We start from the raw sequence: 17,050 nt of genomic DNA, 5'->3' as shown, positions 1-17,050 counted from the left end.
CCTCGTATTTATTGTATTTCTCATAGTTCCAGAGCATAACTTCTCCCATGTTTCCTTCTTTATCTTTATATTTAAATCTTGTTCCCATTTTTGTTTAGTTTTACCATTTGTTTCCTCATTCTCCTTTTCTTGCAGTTTAATATACATATTTGTTATAAATATTTTGATTATCATTGTATCTGTAATCACATATTCAAAGTTACTTCCCTCTGGTAACCTCAGACTACTTCCTAATTTGTCCTTCAAGTAGGATCTCAATTGGTAATATGCCAACACTGTATCTTGAGTTATATTTATCTTTCATTTGTTCAAAGGATAATAATCTATTTCCTGAAAAACAATTTTCTATTCTTTTGATCCCTTTTTTCTCCCATTCTCTAAAGGAAAGGTTATCTATTGTAAAAGGGAGTAACTGATTTTGCGTCATTATTAGTTTTGGTAATTGTTAATTTGTTTTATTCCTTTCTACATGAATTTTCTTCCAAATATTGAGCAGATGATGTAATACTGGAGAACTCCTACGTTGTACCAATTTTTCATCCCATTTATATAATATGTGTTCAGGTATCTTTTCCCCTATTTTATCTAATTCTAATCTAGTCCAATCTGGCTTTTCCCTTGTTTGATAAAAATCTGATAGGTATCTTAATTGTGCGGCTCTATAATAATTTTTAAAGTTTGGCAGTTGTAAGCCTGCTTGTTTATACCATTCTGTTAATTTATCTAGTGCTATCCTCGGTTTCCCACCTTTCCATAAAAATTTCCTTATTATTTTCTTTAACTCCTTGAAGAATTTCTCTGACAAGTGTATTGGCAATGCCTGAAATAGGTATAGTATCCTTGGGAAAATGTTCATTTTAATACAGTTTATCCTTCCTATTAGTGTTAGTGGTAAATCTTTCCAATGCTCTAAATCGCCCTGTAATTTTTTCATTAGTGGATAATAATTGAGTTTATATAGATGGCCGAGATTTTTATTTATTTGTATACCTAGGTATCTTATTGCTTGCATTTGCCATCTGAATGGTGATTCCTTCTTAAATTTTGAGAAATCCGCATTATTCATTGGCATTGCTTCACTTTTATTTACGTTAATCTTGTAACCTGACACTTCTCCATATTCCTTCAATTTCTTATATAATTCTTTTATTGATAGTTCTGGTTCTGTTAAGTATACTATAACATCGTCCGCAAATAAACTGATTTTATATTCCTTGTCTTTTATTTTTATCCCTTTTATATTATTTTCTGTTCTTATCAATTCTGCTAGTGGTTCTATAGCTAACGCGAACAATAAGGGTGATAGTGGGCATCCCTGCCTTGTTGATCTGCTTAAATTAAATTGCTTTGATATATATCCATTTACTGTCACTTTCACCAATGGCCCCTTATATAATGCTTTAATCCAATTAATATACTTCTCTGGTAAACTGAATTTTTGCAATACTTTGAACAAATAATTCCATTCTACTCTGTCAAAGGCCTTCTCTGCATCTAAAGCAACTGCTACTGTTGGCGCTTTACTCCATTCTACTGTATGAATTAAGTTAATAAATTTACAAATATTGTCTGTTTAATAAATCCAGTTTGGTCTAGATTTACTATTTTAGGTACATAATCTGCTAATTTGTTTGCTAATAGTTTAGCACTATCTTATAATCTGTGTTAAGTAATGATATTGGTCTATATGACGCTGGTGCGAGTGGATCTTTTCCTTGCTTTGGTGTTACTGTAATTATTGCTGTTTTACATGAATCTGGTAAGCTTTGTGTTTTGTCAATCTGGTTGATTACTTCCAGGAGGGGAGGAATTAATAAATCTTTAAATATTTTATAGAATTCTATTGGGAATCCATCCTCTCCCGGTGTTTTATTATTTGGTAGTTTTTTTTATTATCTCTTGTATTTCTACTATTTCAAATGGTTCTGTTAATTTATTTTGTTCCTCTATTTGTAATTTTGGTAGTTCAATTTTAGTTAAAAATTCATCCATTTTGTCTTCTTTCCCTTCATTTTCAGTTTGGTATAATTGTTCATAGAATTCTCTGAAGTTTTCATTAATCTCCGTTGGATTATATGCGATTTGTTTGTCTTTTTTCCTTGATGCCAATACCATTTTCTTAGCTTGATCTGTCTTAAGCAGCCATGCTAGAATTTTATGCATTTTCCCCCTAGTTCATAATATTTCTGTTTTGTCTTCATTATGTTCTTCTCCACCTTATATGTTTGTAGTGTTTCATATTTTATTTTTTTATCTGCCAATTCTCTCCTTTTCGTTGTATCTTCCTTCATTGCTAATTCTTTTTCTATATTTTACTATTTCCCTTTCCAACTTCTCTGTTTCCTGATTGTAGTCCTTCTTCATCTTGGTTACATAACTTATTATTTGCCCTCTAATGAACGTTTTCATTGCGGCCCATAGTATAAACTTATCTTTCACTGATTCTGTATTTATTTTAAAGTACATTTTAATTTGTCTTTTAATGAATTCTCTAAAATCCTTTAATTCATGCAGTAGAAGGGAGTAAAGCGCCAACAGTAGCAGTTGCTTTAGTCGCAGAGAAGGCCTTTGACAGAGTAGAATGGAATTATTTATTCAAAGTATTGCAAAAATTCAGTTTACCAGAGAAGTATATTAATTGGATTAAAGCATTATATAAGGGACCATTGGCAAAAGTGACAGTAAATGGATATATATCAAAGCAATTTAACTTAAGCAGGTCAACACGGCAGGGATGCCCACTATCACCCTTATTCTTCGCGTTAGCTATAGAACCACTAGCAGAATTGATAAGAACAGAAAATAATATAAAAGGGATAAAAATAAAAGACAAGGAATATAAAATCAGTTTATTTGCGGATGATGTTATAGTATACTTAACAGAACCAGAACTATCAATAAAAGAATTATATAAGAAATTGAAGGAATATGGAGAAGTGTCGGGTTACAAGATCAACGTAAATAAAAGTGAAGCTATGCCTATGAATAATGCGGATTTCTCAAAATTTAAGAAGGAATCACCATTCAGATGGCAAATGCAAGCAATAAGATACCTAGGTATACAAATTAATAAAAATCTTGGCCAACTATATAAACTCAATTATTATCCACTAATGAAAAAATTACAGGACGATTTAGAGCATTGGAAAGATTTACCACTAACACTATTAGGAAGGATAAACTGTATTAAAATGAACATTTTCCCAAGGATATTATACCTATTTCAGGCATTGGCAATACATCTGACAGAGAAATTCTTCAAGGAGTTAAAGAAAATAATAAGGAAATTTTTATGGAAAGGGGGGAAACCAAGGATAGCACTAGATAAATTAACAGAATGGTATAAACAAGGAGGCTTACAACTGCCAAACTTTAAAAATTATTATAGAGCCGCACAATTAAGATACATATCAGATTTTTATCAAACAAGGGAAAAACCAGATTGGACCAGATTAGAATTAGATAAAATAGGGGAAAAGATACCTGAACACATATTATATAAATGGGATGAAAAATTGGTACAACATAGAAGTTCTCCAGTATTACATCATCTACTCAATATTTGGAAGAAGTTTCATGTAGAAAGAAATAAAACAAATTATCAATTACCAAAACTAATATTGACGCAAAATAAGTTACTCCCTTTTACAGTAGATAACCTTTCCTTTAGAGAATGGGAGAAAAAAGGGATCAAAAGAATAGAAAATTGTTTTTCAGGAAATAGATTATTATCCTTTGAACAAATGAAAGATAAATACAATATAACTCAAGATACAGTGCTGGCATATTACCAATTGAGATCCTACTTGAAAGACAAATTAGGAAGCAGTCTGAGGTTACCAGAGGGAAGTAACTTTGAATATGTGATTACAGATACAATGATAATCAAAAAATTTATAACAAATATGTATATTAAACTGCAAGAAAAGGAGAATGAGGAAACAAATGGTAAAACTAAACAAAAATGGGAACAAGATTTAAATATAAAGATAAAGAAGGAAACATGGGAGAAGTTATGCTCTGGAACGATGAGAAATACAATAAATACGAGGTTACGTATGATACAATATAACTGGATACACAGGCTATACATTACACCTCAAAAGTTAAATAAATGGGACCCAACAGTGTCTGACAGATGTTTTCGATGTAAAAACGAAATGGGAACAACAATTCATTCTGGACATGTGAGAAAGTAGAAAAATGTTGGGAAGATCTAAACCAAATATTAAATAAAATTACAGAAAACAATATACCAAAGAATCCAGAGATCTTCCTCCTAAGTAACATAAAAAACAAAGAATTTGGAATTGATTTGGATGGTGCACAAAAAAGATTTGTTAAGATAGCTCTAGCCGTAGCAAAAAAATGTATTATGTCAACCTTGAAATTGGAAGATAATTTGAAAATACAACAATGGTATATAGAAATGAATAAATGTATTCCATTAGAAAAAATAACATATAGTTTAAGAAATAATATTGAAATATTCGAACAAATATGGGAGCCTTACATTAAATACAATAGCGAAAACCTACCGGGGACATCTACCACCTAAATTAACGAAAGGAGAAGGAAATGAAAAGAATTGACTCAGTGGAATTTCTTGTTTAGTTTTATTGAATGACAACATTGTTTGACTGGTTTAATGTATCCTAGATTTTGTACTTTAAATGGATGGGAGGGGGGAGGTAGGGAGGGTGGGATGGGAGGAGGGAGTGGGGGGGGAGAAAATGGCACTGTATATATTTGAAAAGGAAAAAGTATGTATCATGGTTAATGTGGTTTATGGTGTGAAAAATTAAAAAAAAAATTATATCCTTTTTTCCATAGAATCGTTTTTGCTGTATTGAACTCCTTCCTCTTCTTCAGGAGTTCAAAACTTATGCCTGGATAGAAAGATTTTTTGACCTTTGTATTCCAGTGGCTTTTGTCTTCTCTTATTTTCTTCACTGCTTTCTCCAATATATTTTCTCTTGTTGTATATCTTAAAAATTTTACTAAAATGGATCTTGGTTTTTGCTGCGGTTGTGGTTTCGGGGCTAATGTTCTATGTGCCCTCTCTATTTCCATTTCTTCCTGTAATTCTGGTCTTCCTAGGTCCCTGGGGATCCAATCTTTTATAAATTCTCTCATATTCTTGCCTTCTTCATCTTCCTTAAGGCCCATTATCTTTATATTATTTCTTCTATTATAGTTTTCCATTATATCTATCTTCTGAGCTAACAGCTCATGTGCCTCTTTAACTTTTTTATTAGATTCATCTAATTTCTCTTTTAAGTCCTCTACTTCCATTTCTACGATTATTTCTCGTTCTTCCAAATTATCCACTCTTTTTCCTATCTCTGATATGACCATTTCTATTTTATTCATTTTTTCTTCTGCACTCTTAATTCTTTTTTTTTATCTCATTAAATTCTTGTAATTGCCATTCTTTCACTGATTCCATATATTCTTTAAAAAAGATACATCCATTGTCTTGCTTTTCTCTTCATCTTCCACTTCTTTCTGTTCTTCTTCTTCTTCCTCTGGATTGACCATCTGTTGTTTCCTTGTTTTCTTTTTACCCTCTTCTTTCTTGTTGTCGTTATTGTCTGTGTTCTGCACCTGCTGCTGTGCTGCGGGTGTCTCTCTCAGCTGTGGAGATCGACTCCGCAGCTGTTCCCCCCTCCCGTCAATGTGTTTTTTTAAATGCGCATCGTGCATGCGTGAGGAGTCGCGCATGCGGGGTTGCGCACTTTTACTCGGCTCTGCGAGCCATTTTTGTAGTCCCGAGCCCGGGACTTCCACTGACCTGTGGGAGCGGGCTTCTCTCTCCACGGCGGGCCTCCTCGGACAGGTAAGGCCTTCACCTTCTTCTTCCGATGTTCTTTCATCTTCTCTTTTTCCCGTTGTTTTCGACTTTTCTCTCTTCACTGCCATTTTCTTCTCACCTTTATTTTTACTTTGTTTTAATTTTTACTCTTGTACCTTTGTGTTTTGTTGATTTTTTTTCAACTTTTCCGGAGAGGACTGGTATTCCCTGACCGGCCACTACTCCATCACGTGACTCCTCCAAAGCAACTTTTGTTTAAGCAACCATTTGTCTTGGTGAATTTCTGTTGCTGCTGGGTTTTGGGGTCCTCGGGACTCGTAACAGTGTACTCCTGATGGTTCCTGGTCTAGTCAACAGCTCATAAGAGTGTTGTTGCCATCTTTTTATGTGCTCTGACTTCTCAGTGAAGATGGATGTACTGTCTTTGCTCAGGAGTTGTGAGGTGCTGTGCTTTGATGGACCATACACAACCTTGGTGGCTTCATGGAAGCTTCTTGAGTCATTTCAGTCAGTGAGGCTTGTATCTCCTTGGCCTTGTTCGCTCACCACTGGTTTTTCATAGCTCTGAGCTGCCTCTGCAAAGTTGATTTACACTCAAAAAGGCACGTTTTTTGGTACTTGAGTTTGGGTGTTGAAGAAGAGCTTGTTGTGGAACTACCTTAGCTCTTAGAAGGTCTCATGCAAATTGGTTGTTCTCATCAAACCAGTCCTGATGCTTGCGCTTGACCTTCCCCAAGGTGTCCTGGGCAGCGCTGTAGGTCATTTCTTTGAAAGTGTTCCAGAGCTCAGTAATATCATCTGGTGAATTCTCAACAGTTTCCATGGAGGAGTTCAGGGCAACAGCTCACTCATGGTGTTTCAATTTTGCGGTGTTTAGGTTTTTTGGGTGGTTGGACAACCATCAGTCTGCTTGGAGGTTTGATCAATAAACATAGATTTGTCTGTAAACAGTTGGCATAGCGGTTAGTGCAACGTTTTTACAGCGCCAGTGATTGGGACCGGTGTTCGAATTCTGCGCTGTCTGTAAAGATTAGCATGTTCTCCCTGCATCTGCATGGGTTTTGCCCGGGGCCTCTGGTTTCCTCCCACTGTTCAAAATGTACTGGGGGTGTAGGTTAATTGGGTATAAATTGGGCAGCATGTGCTTGTGGGCTGAAATGGCCTGTTACCGTGCTGTACGTCTAAATTTAAATTTAATGTTATGTCTGTGTGTGTTTTGCACTGAGGACCGGAGAACACTGTTTCATCGTTTTGTACAATCAGCTGACAATAAATTTGACTTGAGATTAGATCCCAGTCTGTATTCACTGCCAGATATCCATTATTTGATATCTAAACCTCCTCAACCCCTGGATTTGATTCCAGTCTGTAATAGGAACATAGGAACATAGGAAGTAGGAACAGGAGTAGGCCAAAAATGGCCCATCGAGCCTGCTCCGCCATTCAATACGATCATGGCTGATCTAATTTATGACCTAACTCCACCTACCTGTCTTCTCCCCATATCCCCTAATTCCTCTATCATGTAAAAATTTATCGAACCAAATTTGAAATATGTTTAATGAGGCAGCCTCAACCACTTCCCTGGTTAGAGAATTCCAAACATTCACTACTCTCTGGGAAAAACTATTTTCCCTCATCTCTGTCTACAGCTGTGTAAAGACCACAATTTATGGAGGATAGGTTTACAATGAAAAAGAAGATCAATTTAGAACCAAGCACTGTGGTGGGGTTCATTCAGGAGCCTGATGGCCGCAGGGCAGAAATGTCTTTAAGCCTGCTGGTGCATACTCTCTCTTTAAAGCAGTGGTTCTCAACCTTTTTCTTTCCACTCACATCCAGTTTAAATAATCCCTACACCATTGATGCTCTGTGATTAGTAAGGGATTGCTTAAGGTGGGATGTGGGTGGAAAGAAAAAGTTTGAGAACCATTGTTTGAATCGTACCTCATTGACTCATTATGTGCACGGTTTCAGATCTCAAAGGAAATGGTCCAATGCCAATTTTTCTCAAGCAAAATATTTCAGTAACTATTGGATCTGGAGCAGTGGTTCTCAATCTTCCCTGCCCACTCACATCCCACCTTAAGCAATCCCTCACTAATCACAGAGCACCGGTGGCAGAGGGGTTACTTAAAGTGAGATGTGAGGGGAAAGAGAAGGGTTGAGAACCACTGGTTTAAAGCCTTCTCCCCGGTCAGAGGAGGGAGAAGAGAGTGCGATGGGTCCTTTAGTGTGTTGGCTGCCTCTCCGAGGGAGGGATAGGTGGAAGACCATGTGGAGGGGAGAGAAGTTTGCCTGATGTTCTGAGCTGCATTCACCACCTTCTTCAGCTTCCTCCACTCCTAGGCAGACCTGTCCCACATGGTGATGCATCAAGCAAATCTTCTTTTGATGGTGCATCTGTAGATGTGGTCGAGAGATCAGGGGGTCGCGCTGAACATCCTCAGTCCTCTCGGGAACTTTCTTCAACGTCGTGCCAATGTCTTAGAGCAGTGGTTCTCCACCTTCTTCTTCCCACTCACATCCCACCTTAAGTAATTCCTTACTAACCAACAGAGAACCTATAGCATAGGATGCCATCAGTGCTCTGTGGTTAGTAAGGGATCACTGAAAGTGGGATGTGAGTGGGAAGAAGGTGGAGAACTACTGCCTGAGAGGGAACTAATATGAAGGCAGCATAGATTGAATGCGAGGGGCTTTGCTCCTGCGCCTGTTCCTAGATTTTGCTGTTCTTGCATGTGGCCTCATCGTGTAGATGGCCCATCAGAGTGTGGACGTGCTGGTGCACAGGCGGTTTGATTTTTTTTCTCTCTGCACAATGCATTCTTCAGGGGGGAAAAAAACATTGTTGCACTTAGAATGCAGTGGGAGTATTGGAGACACTGTGCACTTTGCCAAGGTCTCTGGAGGAAGGCACGTCTACCCCTCTCCCTGAGCTCAGTCACATAGCCCTCCTTGGTTGCTCTTGCCTTCACTTACACCCCCCTGTCCCCCATCTCCTCCCCATGAGCTACCTTCCTCTGGTGGGTTAGAAACTGCGGGGACGTTTCTCATGGCCCATTGTGCCAATTTGCTTGCCTCCTATTTGTTAGTATGTGTTAACTGTGTAACTGCTATAAGCAACAATTTCATTACATTTGTACATTGTACTTATTTATTTGACAATAAACTCTCAGCATCTATTATTTAGGTTAACGGGTGTAAGTAGAAAAAGATTGTTGATCATATAAGAACATCTCCTCCACAATCTCCATCAGTATTGGAGCACCATAGGGCTGGGTTCTTAGCCCCCAGCTCTACTCACTTTACACCCATGACTGTGTGGCTCGGTACGACAATAACACCATCTGCAAATTTGCAGACGATACCATGGTAGAGAGTTGTATAAAGGAAGGGGATGAATCAGCATTCAGGAGGGAGATTGAAAATGTGGCCAAATTGGGCATGAACAACAACCTCGCACTCGATGTCTAAGGAGCTGATTGTTGACTTCAGGAAGGGAAAGCCAGAGGTGTACAATCCAGTGATCAATGGGGATTTAGGGTGGAGAGGGTGAGAAAATTTAAGTTCTTGGGAGTCACTATCTCGGACCCAACACACTAATGGCATCATGAAGAAGGCATGTCAGCATCTATTGGAGTTTGCGGAGGTTTGATATGACATCGGAAACCTTGGGAAATTTCTACAGCAGTGTGGTGGAAAGTGTGCTGACCGGCTGCATTATGGGGCCACCAATACCCCTGAGCATAAAGCCCTCCAGAAGATAGTAGATACAGCCCAGGACATCACAGGCAAAACTCTACCCACCATCAAGAACATCTCCAGGGAACACTCCCATCGGAGGGCAGCAGCAATCATCAAAGACCCATACCATCCAGCACACACTCTGTTCTCGCTGCTACCATCAGGAAAGAAGTGCAGGTGCCATATGATTCACACCATCAGTAGCTGCTCCCCTCCACCGTCAGACTCCTCAGCCACAAACTCAATCAGGGACTCATTTAAGGACTCTTCCTTTGCACTTTATTGATTTGTTCTCTCTGTATTGCAGTTTGTTTACATTTGTTATCTGTTCACAGTTCTTTGTTTGTTTACATGTTTCTTCGTCTTTGGCTTGGCTTCGCGGATGAAGATTTATGGAGGGATAAATGTCCATGTCAGCTACAGGCTTGTTTGTGGCTGACATGTCCAATGCGGGACAGGCAGACACGGTTGCAGGGGAAAATTGGTTGGTTGGGGTTGGGTGTTGGGTTTTTCCTCCTTTGTCTTTTGTCAGTGAGGTGGGCTCTGCGGTCTTCTTCAAAGGAGGTCGCTGCCTGCCGAACTGTGAGGCGCCAAGATGCACGGTTTGAGGCGATATCAGTCCACTGGTGGAGGTCAATGTGGCAGGCACCAAGAGATTTCTTTAGGCAGTCCTTGTGTTCTTTGGTGCACCTCTGTCACAGTGGCCAGTGGAGAGCTCGCCATATAACACGATCTTGAGAAGGCGATGGACCTCCATTCTGGAGACGTGACCTACCCAGCGCAGTTGGATCTTCAGCAGCGTGGATTCGATGCTGTCGGCCTCTGCCATCTCGAGTACTTCGATGTTAGGGATGAAGTCGCTCCAATGAATGTTGAGGATGGAGCCGAGACAATGCTGGTGGAAGCGTTCTAGGAGCCGTAGGTGATGCCGGTAGAGGACCCATGATTCGGAGCCGAACAGGAGTGTGGGTATGACAACGGCTCTGTATACGCTAATCTTTGTGAGGTTTTTCAGTTTGGTTGTTTTTCCAGACTCTTTTGTGTAGTCTTCCAAAGGTGCTATTTGCCTTGGCGAGTCTGTTGTCTATCTCATTGTCGATCCTTGCATCCGATGAAATAGTGCAGACGAGATAGGTAAACTGGTTAACCGTTTTGAGTTTTGTGTGCCCGATGGAGATGTGGGGGAGCTGGTAGTCATGGTGGGGAGCTGGCTGATGGAGGACTTCAGTTTTCTTCAGGCTGACTTCCAGGCCAAACATTTTGGCAGTTTCTGCAAAACAGGACGTCAAGCGCTAAAGAGCTGGCTCTGAATGGGCAACTAATGCGGCATCGTCTGCAAAGAGTAGTTCACGGACAGGTTGCTCTTGTGTCTTGGTGTGAGCTTGCAGGCGCCTCAGATTGAAGAGACTGCCATCCGTGCGGTACCGGATGTAAACGCCGTCTTCATTGTTGAGGTCTTTCATGGCTTGGTTCAGCATCATGCTGAAGAAGATTGAAAAGAGGGTTGGTGCGAGAACACAGCCTTGCTTCATGCCATTATTAATGGAGAAGGGTTCGGAGAGCTCATTGCTGTATCTGACCCGACCTTGTTGGTTTTCGTGCAGTTGGATAACCATGTTGAGGAACTTGGGGGAGCATCCGAGGCGCTCTAGTATTTGCCAAAGCCCTTTCCTGCTCACGGTGTTGAAGGCTTTGGTGAGGTCAACAAAGGTGATGTAGAGTCCTTTGTTTTGTTCTCTGCACTTTTCTTGGAGCTGTCTGAGGGCAAAGACCATGTCAGTAGTTCCTCTGTTTGCGCGAAAGCCGCACTGAGATTCTGGGAGAACGTTCTCGGCGACACTAGGTATTATTCTATTTATGAGAATCCTAGCGAAGATTTTGCCTGTAATGGAGAGCAGCGTGATTCCCCTGTAGTTTGAGCAGTCTGATTTCTCGCCTTTGTTTTTGTACAGGGTGATGATGATGGCATCACGAAGGTCCTGAGGCAGCTTTCCTTGGTCCCAGCAGAGCTTGAAAAACTCATGCAGTTTGGCATTCAGAGTTTTGCCGCCAGCCTTCCAGATCTCTGGGTGGATTCCATCCATACCTGCTGCTTTGCCACTTTTCAGTTGTTCAATTGCCTTATATATCTCTTCCCGGGTGAGGACCTCATCCAGCTCTAGCCTTAGGGGCTGTTGAGGGAGCTGGAGCAGGGCGGATTCTTGGACTGAGCGGTTGGCACTGAAAAGAGATTGGAAGTGTTCTGACCATCGGTTGAGGATGGAGATCTTGTCGCTGAGGAGGACTTTGCCGTCTGAGCTGCGCAGCGGGCTTTGGACTTGAGGTGAGGGGCCGTACAGAGCCTTTAGAGCCTCTTAAAAACCCCTGAATTTGCCAATGTCCGCGCTGAGCTGGGTTCGTTTGGCGAGGCTAGTCCACCACTCATTTTGGATCTCCCGGAGTTTGCGCTGAAGATGGTTGCATGCGTGACAGAAGGCTTGTTTCTTCTCTGGCCAGGACGGCTTTGTAAGGTGAGCCTGGTGGGCAGCTTGCTTCTTTGCCAGCAGCTCCTGGATTTCCTGGTTGTTTTCGTCGAACCAGTCCTTGTTTTTCCTGGAGGAGAAGCCCAGTACCTCTTCAGTGGATTGCAGTATGGTAGTCTTCAGCTGATCCCAGAGGGTTTCAGGGGACGAGTCCGTGAGGCGGATTGCATCCTCGAGCTTTGCTTTGAGGTTTGCCTGGAAGATTCCTCTCACTTCGTCTGACTGCAGGTTTCCAACATTGAACCTCTTTCTGGGGGCTTTACTGTTCCTGGACTTTGGCTTGAAGTGAAGGTTGAGCTTGCAGCGAACCTGCCGGTGGTCAGTGTGGCATTCCGCGCTGGGCATGACCCTGGTGTGGAGCACATCTCGTTTGTCTCTTTCTCACACCAGGACGTAGTCCAGGAGGTGCCAGTGTTTGGATCGGGGATGCATCCAGGTAGTCTTCAGGCTGTCCCTCTGCTGAATAAGGGTGTTTGTAATGACAAGCCGCTGTTCTGCGCAGAGCTCCAACAGGAGGCGCCCGTTGTCGTTGCACTTGCCGACACCGTGCTTGCCCAGGATTTCTGGCCAGGTTTCTGAGTCTTTGCCGATGCGAGCGTTGAAGTCGCCAAGGATGACAACCTTGTCGGCTGTAGGGGTGCGTTGAATGAGGTTGCGCAGATCAGTGTAGAACTTGTCCTTTTCTGCTTGTTCCGCCTGGAGGGTTGGAGCATAGACACTGATGAGGGTGATGCGACGCTTGTTTCGAAGGGGGAGTCGCATGGACATGATCCGGTCCGAGTGGCCTGTCGGGAGGTTTTCGAGTTTGGAGGCAATGGAGTTCTTGACCATGAAGCCTACACCAGATAGGCGTTGTCCATCCATAGGCTTGCCAGACCAGTAGAGTGTGTATCCCGTGCCGCGTTCTTGGAGGCTGCCTACATCTGCAAGGCGGACTTCACTGAGAGCGGCTATGTCGATGTCAAGTCTGAGGAGTTCATGTGCGTTGAGGGCAGACCGACGTTCAGGTCGGTGGCTGTCAGCCTTGTCTAGCATGGTTCTGATGTTCCAGCATGCTAGCTTGAGTTTGTAAGCATCTTTTGAGGGGGAGGACGTGGAGGGGGAGGACGTTGAGATGTCCTCGGGCCTGCGCAAAGGAGCTTTTAGGTGGAATGCAGTGTGCGCAGTACTGGCCCCACCCTTTACACCCATGGTTCGTGTGCCGTGGCCAAGCAAGCTGGGACGTGGCAGCGAGGTCCTTGGGTCATAAGTTTTATATCGGAGTGGACTTCTCCTATGCAGGTTTCTTACCTGTGCTGGAGGAGCCTGCCTCCCCTCCTAGGTCGGACCATACTGCCCGGACCGGGGCCGGGGCCTCCGCCTACTTCGCTCTGCTGAGGCCGGGGCCACCGCCTCCCCCTCGCTTCTGCCCGGACCGGGGCCTCCGCCGATCCGGGCAAAAGTGAGGGGGTTTACATGTTTACGCTGTGTATTTTTTACACTATTAGTGGTAATTCTACTGCGTCCACAGATTAAAGGGATCTCAGGGTTGTCTGTGATGTCATGTATGTACTCCAACAATAATCTGATATTTCTCCAAATGACATTTAACTCTATTGGATTAATTCCTTAAAGAACTAAGTACATTGGTTTTCCTCCAGATTCCTCTTACTCTCCAAAGCTTATGGGGTTTATAGGTTAATTTGGATGCAATTGGGCAACATGGTAAATGGCCAGAATTGGCTTCTACCTTGCTGTACATAAAATGTGGGCTGAAGTGTCTGCACTGTGCTGTAATGTTCTCTGTACTAATCGCTCCCTATTTAAAAAGCACACCATCTTGCCTCTTTTCTTCCTTCTAAAGCGAATTACCTAACCTTTGTTTCCACCCTGTATTCCCTGTGCCATGTCCCACTCAGTTATCCAGGCTGGACCCCCTTGAAGCCACCATTCTAGTCACATACAGCAAGGAAAGAGGCCCTTCGGTCCAACTCGCCCCTTGCTGCTTACCTGAGCAAATGACACTTGGCCACGTTTGGCCCAGATCCCCCCCTAAAACCTTTCTGTCAATATCACGGTGCGGGACAATAGCTGCAAAGCATCAAGCGAGAATTCAGTGCAGAGGGTCATCAAAATGGACGAGAAGATCACCAAGGCCTCCCTTTCCTCCAACTGACAATGTTCGCCGCTTAAATAAGGCTTCAGTTTCCTCTCACCGTTCAAAATGCACTGGGTGTAATTGGGTGGGCACGGACTCATAGGCCTGTTATCTAAAAGTAAAATTCCCCCCACCTTCTCATTCCACTGGGAAATCTGCATTCCTGACGAAGGGCCCAGGCCCAAAATATCGGCAGCCTTTCACTTCCTGTGGACGCTGCATGACCTGCTGACTCCTGTGAGCGGGACCTTCCTCAGGGCCTTAAGTCTTTCCTTTTCAAAATAACCAACAGAAACTTTTTCAACAGGTTTTTTTTTTACATTTCTAGTCAACGTTGAGAGTGTCCTGTCTGGCTGTGTCATGGTGTGGCACGGTAAAAACATCGGCCCGGAATCCAGAGGATCGTCAAAACGACCGAGAAGATCACTCCCTTTTCTCTATTGACGACATTCACCGGGGCTGTCGCTTAAATAGGCCTCAAAGAATTACTGAGGACCCTTTCCATCCACCAACACAGGATCTTTGACCCACTGCCATCAGGTGTGGGAGCATCAAAATCAGGACAGCCCGGCTGGGCTGGGTTTGATGAGCGGTATTCTATAACCGAGTAAATCACCTCAAAATATTTACACCTACATATTTATTTTGAATCAAATCTTTAGATGCGATTTGCATGCGTCTATGTGGTACGAAGAAATGCTGTTTGGTCAGGTTGTATATACACAGTCAGATGACAATAAACTTGAACTTGGAACTTGGCAGAGAGTAGTAAATCAGTGCCCAAGGAAGTAGGAGAGGTGGCCTCATTAAATGTATTTATGACACTTTTGAAGAACTGGGGAATTAAAGGTTATAGAGGACTGACAGGGAGATGGAGTTGAGTCCATGGCCAGATCAGCGGTGATCTCATTGAACTCAATGGGCCAGATGGCTGACTCTTGCTCCAGTCTCTTACGTTCTTGTTATGTGCAGATGTCATTAAATACTTTAGCTTTTCAATATCTTAATATTTCATAGGAGGCCATTCAGCCCTTCGAAGCTATTCCAGCTCACAGAACAATCCCATTTCCGATGTAACCTACTCTTGCCCCACATTCCCATCAACTCCCACCTAACCCTCCCCCCCCACGCAATTCCCTGTGCAATTAACAGCAACACGCCTTCGGGAGGAAACCCACGCGGTCACGGGGAGAGTGTGCAAACTCCACACGGACAGTGGCATGATTGCCCCACAATTGTCGTCTTGAAATGGGGGAGCAGGCTTGAAGGGCTGAATAGCCTTCTCCTGCTCTACATTTGGGTGTGTCACCAGAGATAGGGATCGAACCCTGCACCCTGGCGAGAGTCAGCAGCTCAACCCGCTGCACCAGTAGGCCAGCTGCCCTATTCATACCCCCGAAGCCCTGGGGGTCTTCTCTTCTAGGGAAAAGAAGCCCAAATTCCTGAGTAACCAACGTCGGTGACCTTTTACTTCCTGTGGCTGTGTGACCTGCTGAGTTTCTCCAGCATGCTTGTGTGTCTGCCGACTTCCCCGTTGAACTCCACTGAGCCACTCCACAGTGTCATCTCTGCGAGGAGTGCCCACCCTGAAGATGATCTTCTGTCTTTGCAGTGAGTACTGTGAGCATCCCACTCCCAGCTCCCCCTCTGCTCTCCGTGCCAAATGGAGATCACCTGCCAATTGGAGGAACATCCTAAATGCCGTCTGGGCACCCTCCAACCTGACGGCATGAACATCGACTCCTCCAATTTCTGTTAAATGCCTCCCTCAAGTCTCTCTCTTTTCCTATCCCTCTACCTCCTTGCGAGCTCCCCACACCTCTATCAGAGAGCTATCCTCTCTCCCATCACCCTCCCACCTGGATCCACCTGTTATCCCCTGTGTTCCTCTCCTTGCCCCTTCCTCCCTCCTCTTTCTCCCACAATCCCCCCCTCTCCCCCCACTTTTTCATTAAGGCGCATGCACCTTGATAAAGGGGCTCCGGCCCGAAACGTTGGTTAATCGTTTTTTTCCCCTGCCTGTGGACGCTGCGTGACCTGCTGAGTTTCTCCAGCACGTTTATACATTGCCCCGGATTCCCGAGGTCTCTGTGATGCCTTATTCCCAATGTTTGGAATTCTGACTCATTGTTCTTTCTCCTCCCTTTAGGTGGCGCTGAGAGCCAGTGAATTCATTCGGCTCAAAGTGTTCCAAAGATCAGCGTGAATCGAGAGAAAGCACACCATGATTAATTACTCTCTAATCAAAGATAGCAGGGGCGGAGCTGGACAGTTGCCAGTATCTGTCAGCTTTGAGGGGAGTTCTTTGAACCCAGGGTGAAAGTGATCATGAGGGGAGGGGCAAAAATAATGGCTCTCTCAAAATCTCTTCCCAAGCCATGAATAAAATTCACAGAGGAACTCGGTTGGTCTTGCAGCAGCCAAAGGATTCGAGTCAAGTTTATTGTCATCTGATTGTACAAGTTCAGCCCGATTAAACAGCATTCTTCGGTCCTCAGGGCAAACACTCAGACACACAACCAGACATAACACACGTTCAGACAAACAATACAGATGCAGGACAAGTGTTTCATCTACAAATAAATACATTTCGTGAATAGGTGAGTCTCGGACGGTTAGTGCGAGCAGTTCCTTTGGTCGCTCAGTGTTCTCACTGCCCGTGGGAAGAAGCTGTTCCTCAGCCTGGTGGTACTGGCTCTGAAACTCCTGTATTTCTTCCCCGATGGGAACAGCTGAAAGATGGTGCGTGCGGGGTGGAAGGGGGTCCTCAACAATTTTGCATGCCCTCTTCAGACAACGATCCTGGTAGGTCATGACAATATTGGGGGG

The sequence above is a fragment of the Narcine bancroftii genome, chromosome 6 (genome assembly GCF_036971445.1).
Source record: "Narcine bancroftii isolate sNarBan1 chromosome 6, sNarBan1.hap1, whole genome shotgun sequence".
Lineage (NCBI taxonomy): Eukaryota > Metazoa > Chordata > Chondrichthyes > Torpediniformes > Narcinidae > Narcine > Narcine bancroftii.
Note: the sequence above shows the minus strand (reverse complement) of the source record.